Genomic DNA, 8,439 nt, shown 5'->3' with positions numbered 1-8,439 from the left:
ACTAGAACCAGGAGAGTCAACTCGCGTGGTGGGGGTGAGTCAAAAAGCGTCACCCGCTGCTTACCCCCAACCCCTGTTGAGGACGATGCTCAGTAGTTCACTGAGTACCTCACAAAATTGGAATATTGTTTTTCGATTTTCTTTATCTCCAGGATTGAAGTCACAATTTCGAACACAGCACACTCGCTTGGGCATCGTAAATCACATCGGATTAAATTTTTACGGTTTATGTTTAGTTCAAAATTCAATCAAACAGAAACAAGGTACGTTGACATGCGCAGTCACGAATTGAAACCGACTATGTAGAGCAACAGAGGATGAAGCGCAAGAGTGGGGGGTGTCGTTCGTTTCCACTTCTTGCCTCACCCCCACTACCGCTTTTACGCCGAGTTGACTCTCCTGGTTCTAGTCTTCTTGGCCTAGACATAATCCCTTCTGATTATCATTTATTCCGGTCAATGCAAAATGTCTTGTTCGGTGTACACTTTCGAGCATTTGAAGAATGGGTAGATAATTTTATCGCATCGAAAGACGAAACCTTTTGGAATTCGCAAGCTCTGCCCGAAAGATGGCTAAAGGTCATAGATAATGATGGAGATTATTTTGATAATTGAGTGTTTTCGTTTCTAAATAAATAAATATTAAATTTCATTAAAAACGCTTTAAAACTTATTTGTACACCTATACATATATTTACATAAAATTTAATAATGTAAATATGTATATGTGTGAGTATATATTCGTTTATTTTGCAACTGTTAAAAGTTTTACATCCAATTTAAGTCCCATTTATGTCCATGAACGTATGGACACAAACTGAACTTAAAATGTATGTCCATAAAATATCCTGTGCTATCTGAGTAGTGATCTTATTACAGGAGGGTGTGAATCCCGAATCTTTCAGACTACTTATATGATAGTAATAATTTTGGTAGCATGTCAATTACAATTATAATTTTTATCACATTTTTAATATAATATTAAAATTGGCGAAAAAATATGTTCTGCCACATATCACTAAAAATCATTTCTTATTAAAAATAAACGAATAGAATGATTTCCTTATGGAATAGTGGTTACGAAGGAATATATTTAATAATAATAAAATACATGCGTTATTGTAATTTTTTATACGGGTACATTATATATTTATATATGGGTACAAAAGTTTCTCGGGTACCAACTGTTCAAGATAAGGCGAACCCGATAATAACGGGATTTCAAAAACATTTATACTGAAAAATCTATTATATAAAATTTTAACAATTCTTTATTTTTCCAAAAATTTGGTTTATTAGGGGAGAGTGGACATGAAAAAGACATGTTTTGAAAGAGCCATTTCGTATTACAATTAATTGAATATAGCCAAAAATTTAAAAATATTTTCATTTGATAACAGTACTAAAACTACGTTTATTCATAAACATTTGACAGTCATCGTCAAAACGGCGAGGCCGTAATGAGAGATGCAAAATTATCATTACAAAAAAAGTAAGTTTCTTGAATTAAATTTCCAAGTCTTTTTCATTTATTTGCGATTAGTTTTTAGGAAAAGTATTTTTTTTTATCGAATACCATATACATTAACGTAACTAAGAACGTAGTTACAAATTTTTTTGCTTATTGTGGTTTATCAGATATTCTGTCATTAGATTTTTTACACATAGTGTTATGAAAGAGCCGGTATTGAAAAAGCCAGTTCCTTTATTGCCTCTTTGCGTGATTCCTTCATTGCATACACAGGAATATTTTTTTCAATATAATTGTATTTTTTTAAATTTCTTTTTTGGGGAAATTTTCATTTTTTTTTGCAATACATATTCTAATTAGAAATATTGTATTTTCTATTTTTTACACATTTTTAATTTTCTAAAAAGAATATTTGTTAAAAAATGACATTTTTATTTGATTTGTGTATTAAAGTTTATATAATTTAATATCCGGTTCTTTCAAAACAGGTGATGGCTTTTTCATAACCACTTTGTTTTGAAAGAGCTGAATTTCCAATTTATATAAAAATGGTGATTAAATCTCTGTTAATGATTAAATTATTTTTCTGTTAATGGATCTTATAGACAAATGTGTATACTTAAGTTAGAAAGTAATTTTGTTTGTTCAACACCAGATTAAATATTTTTTTCCATATTTTGAAAAAAATTGGTTCTTTCATGCCCACTCTCCCCTACTATCCCGCTAATATGAGAGTACCCATTCAACTTATCTCAGATTTTTTTGTAGCCACACATTTTTAATTAAATTCATCGACAAAAATTAAAATTTGTTAAATATAATCTCATAATATCATGTATTTTATCATAAAAAAGTATGTATATATATATATATATAAATTAATAATTATGATTAATATTCTGGAATGACGGAATGTCCAATATCTAAAAGTGATTTTAAAATAACAATTAGAAAATTAAATATAGGTATACATTCGTAACCACATTTTTGTTAGAAGAATCATTGAAAATTGAGCAAACTATTTGTATAAAATTTAAATTTATTTGCTTAATAATTTGGACTTAAACAGATAATCATTATATGTATATCCATATTAATCATATAATAATAAATTTCTATTATTAAGACAGTACTATTACTAACATTGTCATTATTAGTGGGAGAACATTTAATAAAACAAAGAAAGCAATGAAAATTGTATGCTAAAGTATACCACTGAATTAATTTCGCAACTTGATTTCAAAATATACTATATATAGCAATTGTCATTGACAAAATTATTACTTCCAGTAATTACAAACGAAAAAACCCGGGATTAATTCCGATCCTGTACAAGAATCTCCAAAGAGACACCAAACTAGACTTCGTGAATGAATTTTACGAAAAGCGACCAGGAATAACTCTTCATGATGAAAATAATTTCGACTTTCCATCGATACAAACACACAATAGGCATCCATCTGAAGTGAGGGACAGCGATTAGGCCTTTGCATATAATAATTGATCACTAAACTATACTTGTAATTCTGTAATGTTAAAAATGTAAATGTCAAAAGCAATCAACACAAATTTAACAAATTTGTATATTAAATACGAAAAAAAATTAACGATTATTCTAAACATCAAATTTTTAATTAGAAGTTATTTAAAATTATTAATGACTTTTGGATATTCAGAATAAAATACAAAAAATTAAAAAGAAGTTTCAAAGATAAATATAATACTATATGTACCAAACTTATTAAATCAATAAACAATTTTTGTTGTTATATGTTTCGTTGATTTCGTATAATTAACATCAATTACGCAACAATTTAATTTACTACGACCAAGATAAATGCTATCTGTATTGAATAGATATTCAATACGTGTATATAATATATATTCCAGTAAATGTATAATTTATTAGTAATCGTTGTGCAAATTACAAAAGTAAGTATGATGGCATTTATCTGGATATAGTTTACATAAATTTTATATTACGTACCTAATACTATCATACATATATTTATTTACAATAAAATTAATTACAATATTAACGCGTTACATAATTTGTATGTGTATAGAATTTTTTAACGAAAAGCTTAATTTCAGGATAGCTGAAAATTTAATAAAATTTGAAATTAATTTGGTTTATTTTCATATTTGATAATTGAAACGGGATACTGATGATAATTAAATAATACTTAAAATTAATTTAAAATTTTATTCAATTTTTAATCTCTCCTTTCCAACTATCAAGTATGTATATATGATGTGTTTATTCCTACCTATCCATACCTATCGTCCCACCTATACAGTCCCTATACTTATCCATATTTATTGTCCTACCTATCCGAATTTTCATTTATTCGTGTCTATTCGCGTATAATGCACCGTCTGTGGCCACCTTAAGCATTTCTATAACTTAAGAAATTTTTTTTTAAATGATACATAAAAAAGAGATACTATTTACTTAAATACATTATTTAATAAAAATAATAATAACACAATCCGTAAAGGCCATATAAGTCACGGGCTGATGAAGGTGCCAACGATTAATTTCAATCTTAATTAATCATTAATGTGTAGAATCCTCTTTATTGAATTACACATTAATGATTAATTAAGATTGAAATTAATCGTTGGCACCTTCATCAGCCCGTGACTCGTATGGCCTTTACGGATTGTGTTATTATTATTTTTATTTTAAGAATTCGAGTCTACAGAAATTGTTTACATTATTTAATGTCTTAGTTTTTAATATTCAAAAAAGTTTTAAGGAAAAAAGCGAATATATGATGAAAAAGTTAAATAGTTTTAAAAATTCCATTTTACAAAAACCATTTTTGGCCACCTATATACTTGTTGTGGCCATGTATAGTGCTAATTTTGGCCATTTAAAAGATTTAGCATTACAACAAACTCTTGTTCCAAATAAAATGGATAGCAAATAACAAAAATGCAAAATTTCATACAATTGTGGTATATATGTCAAGTACATATATATCATATTTAGTGATTCAAGATTGAATTATTTAAAGCATTTTAAGATTTTAACTTTTAACTTTTTTGATAAATTTTATAAAACTTTAAAGAAACAATTTTCAAAATATTTTCTCTTTATTTCAATTTACTTTCTTTTTTTATTTTGCTTCATCTCTTTTTTCTAATTTTATTCTTTTTGCTGCTAATTTAATTCGTTTTGCTAATTTAAGTTGTTCTTGGTACATGATAAATTTTACTTGCTGCTGAGATTGGTGTACCATTCTGAATAGCAGCTAAAGCTTCTTATATCTTCGTTGGTGAATACAAAAATAATTTTCTTCTCTACTGTTGATTTTCCTTAAATGTTGCGGACAACTTCGATTTTTTCTTTACAGATTTATCAGACTTTATTTTTGGCATTTTAATCTAAAAATATAATAATAAAATAACATTCGTTCAAAAAACTTGTAAAACATCTATATACGTATTTTTAACGATTCGAATGATTCGTTGCTGAATCTCATCTCAAAGCATGCGGAGAGATGAGAAATTCAGATGAATGATGTAAGATCCGAAAGGGATAATTTTCCCTTACATCAATAAATATATCCTTATTACATTTTGTATATCATTTGAATCATTTGTTAAAAAATTTGTTATTTGAAAATTAAGTATTTTAAGTCGTGCAAAACTCTGAACACGATTTTAAAATAGTTAAGAGAGATATATAATTCTTATATTTCTTGATAAAATGTATATTGGCTCTTACATCATGTTACTACTTTAACTGGTATAAAATCCAGTTACTACATACTTATGGATAAGATATAAAAGATTAGGCTAAAATAAGTGCATTGAGATAAATATTAAGAATTAATAATCATAAAATGTCTTTTACAGAAGAATGAGAATAATAAATTTTATGCTCTACGTTAAAATTTTTGTCATCATTTCATTAGTAAGATGTATACAAATAAATGTGAAACAATAAAAGAAATTTCTTAAAAAACAGTACATATTATACATATATGTAGGTATTACTTTTCTGCACCAACAATTTGTATAAAACTTAATCCTGAATGAATATTTGAGGATAGGATAGATAGGAAAAATAATAAAACAATATTTATTGTATGTGTTATGTAATCAACACTTTTCTATCTTATGATATCTATAGATAAAAATTTCATTTATTCTAATTATTATTTTATATAATCTTTATATTTTTTTAATATCTTGTATTTCATATATTTAAAAAATAATTTTAAAATAATTTTATATATATATCTTAAAAAATATTTAAAAAAACGAATATTTTATTCCTCTTTTTGTTCTTATTTCCAAGTGTATCAAGAGATGAATCATTTTAATATAAAACATGTTAAAAAACGAATTAGAAATAACTCAAATTGCCCGGTAAAAAATTTTTCATGCATGAATATGAATATGTATAAACATACGTAAGTATTCATAAACACACAATTTTATATGAAATATGTCCATACATGTTCATACATTCTTCTTTCTTTTGTAAAATTACTTTTTAGTGTAATAGAAATAACAATAATAATATGAAAACATTAAAACTAATTAAAAGGGTAATTTTCACACTATTTATTTTGGAAAAAATTAAGTTTGAAGAAATATCAAAAAATAACTTATGCATAATTATATATAAAATTATGCATAATTATGTATGAGCAATTCTTTTTAACATTTTTCCAAATTTGTTTTTTTCTAAAACAAACAATGCGAAAGTTATTCCTTTAATTATTTTTTATGTTTTCACGTTACTACCTAAACTAAAAAGTAATTTTACAAAAGAAAGAGGGATGTATGAATATGTTCATACATATTCATATATGACATATTTCATATATGATTATACTTTTATGAATATTTATATATGTTTATACATATTAATGTATGAAAAATTTTTTTACATGTGGGTGTAACATGACATTATAAATTTAACAATGCATGCACAATAAATTTTATAATAATAAAGAGGCATCCAGAATTAAGTTTATCCTAATTTGTTATTACTTATCCATTTTAAGGCAACGGATGTATGGAATGCTATACATACATTTATCAGTATATTTTTATTAAATTGATGCATATGCGCGCGCGCATCTATAGATATATAATAATTAATAAAATTACTACACATCCGTTACTCCAATAAAAACATTAATTTATCACTCACCAACCCAACGCGCAACAGCGGAGTTATATCAGCAACGTTGCTACGATGATTCTGTAACAAAAAGAATATAAAATCCAAATTAAAACAGAGTAAAAAAATCATATTTCAAAATGCAAGCTTGAAAATAATCATATAATTTTCAAAATAAATAATTTTTATAATCATCGAAATTTTTAATTCATCATTCAGTTATATTTATAAAAAATAATTATACATTTTCTTAAAAATACATATTTACAGAATTTCAAAATAATTTTAAAATAATCCTTTTTTTTCTAATTATCATTTTTAAATCATTAAAATAAAACGACTCAAGAATAAATAGAAGAAAAAAATACAGATGTTACATAAGCAAAAAATGATATTTACCGCAAGATTGCTCCGCCGGTGCCTGATGCCTTTCCCAGACCTCCTCCTCCTCTCAGAATGACATCCTCTCGCACAGGACTCTCGCCTAAAACATTCGCGAATAATACACTTTAAACGCGCGCGGACTATTCATTTATAAAAGTCTTTCGCGCGACACTGTGGTATTTTATGTTTACAAAACCCATGATATAATTTCTATTTCAGTCGGTGGAATCAACACGTCGACGAGTAGGGTAGACCGAGGCGAATCGGATCACAGGGCGAATCGGATCAATATAAGCTTTCAGACGATTATCATTAATTTCTTGTTTTAAATGGGCTGTTTTATGATGCTAGTTACTTCCGCGCATTTCTTCTGTACCGGAAACAATGAATAACAATTCTCTATTGCGTCATGATTCGTGGTTTATTGGTAATATAATCGTAGATGTCGTGAGCGCGCGAAAGAATTTAGTGTCTTATATAAAATCATGTTAATTTTGTAATTTTGCTACGAAAAGGTATGTTGAAACTTATTCAAATTATAATAATTTCTATAGTGTATAGTTTGTTAAATTAGTCTAATGAGTAATTCAAACAATGTTATTAAGATAATTTTGAGAAAATGAGTATGTTTTATAAAATAATATTTTTTATTAGTATTAATTAATATTAATATTAATATTAATATTATTATTAATATTAGTTATTAGTTATTAGTTATTAGTTATTATTAGTTATTATTATTAGTTATTATAATATTAGTTATTGATTATTATATTAATTAAAACATAAAAAGAATTTCTGATTTTCAACAGGTTATGGGCCCAGGTCATGTATTTTTATTTAAAAAAACTAGAAGTTCCTTTTGTATATTGAATACAAATAAGATTATTGGAAAGTTAAACTTTATTCTTGCTGTAATAGGGTCTGAATGAATAGTGTTGTATGAGATCAATTTGTAAGAGTGAGAGGAAATATTTTTTTTTCTTTTTTCACTTAAAGATAAATAGTAAGTATAATTTGAAAAGAAATTTGTAATTAAAATGGCTAAAACACTGAGTGAAGATATAACTAATATTAAGAAATTAACAAATGTAGAGGATTATGCAATTTGGAAGTTTCAGATTCAAATATTACTAAATGCAAACAATTTGTTGGAGATGGTGACGATCGAAAAACCATTAGCAGAAAGGAATGATAAATGGAAAAAGGAAGATGCGATTGCACAAAAGATTCTTGTGACCTTTGTGGATGAGAAGCAACTCTTACACTTGTTGAATTGTAAAACTGCTTTTGAAATGTGGATGAAAATACATGCGATATTTGAACGAGACAATGAACAGCAAAAATGCAATTTATTACAGATCTTCTATGACTTAACTTATGAGAAAGGATCGCATGTAGCTACGTACTCGTATATTAGTAAACTTAAAAATCTTGCT

Source organism: Mycetomoellerius zeteki, unplaced genomic scaffold (genome assembly GCF_001594055.1).
Source record: "Mycetomoellerius zeteki isolate Tzet28-1 unplaced genomic scaffold, Tzet1.0 scaffold367, whole genome shotgun sequence".
NCBI classification, from domain to species: Eukaryota; Metazoa; Arthropoda; class Insecta; order Hymenoptera; family Formicidae; genus Mycetomoellerius; species Mycetomoellerius zeteki.
This window is presented reverse-complemented; position numbering follows the sequence as displayed.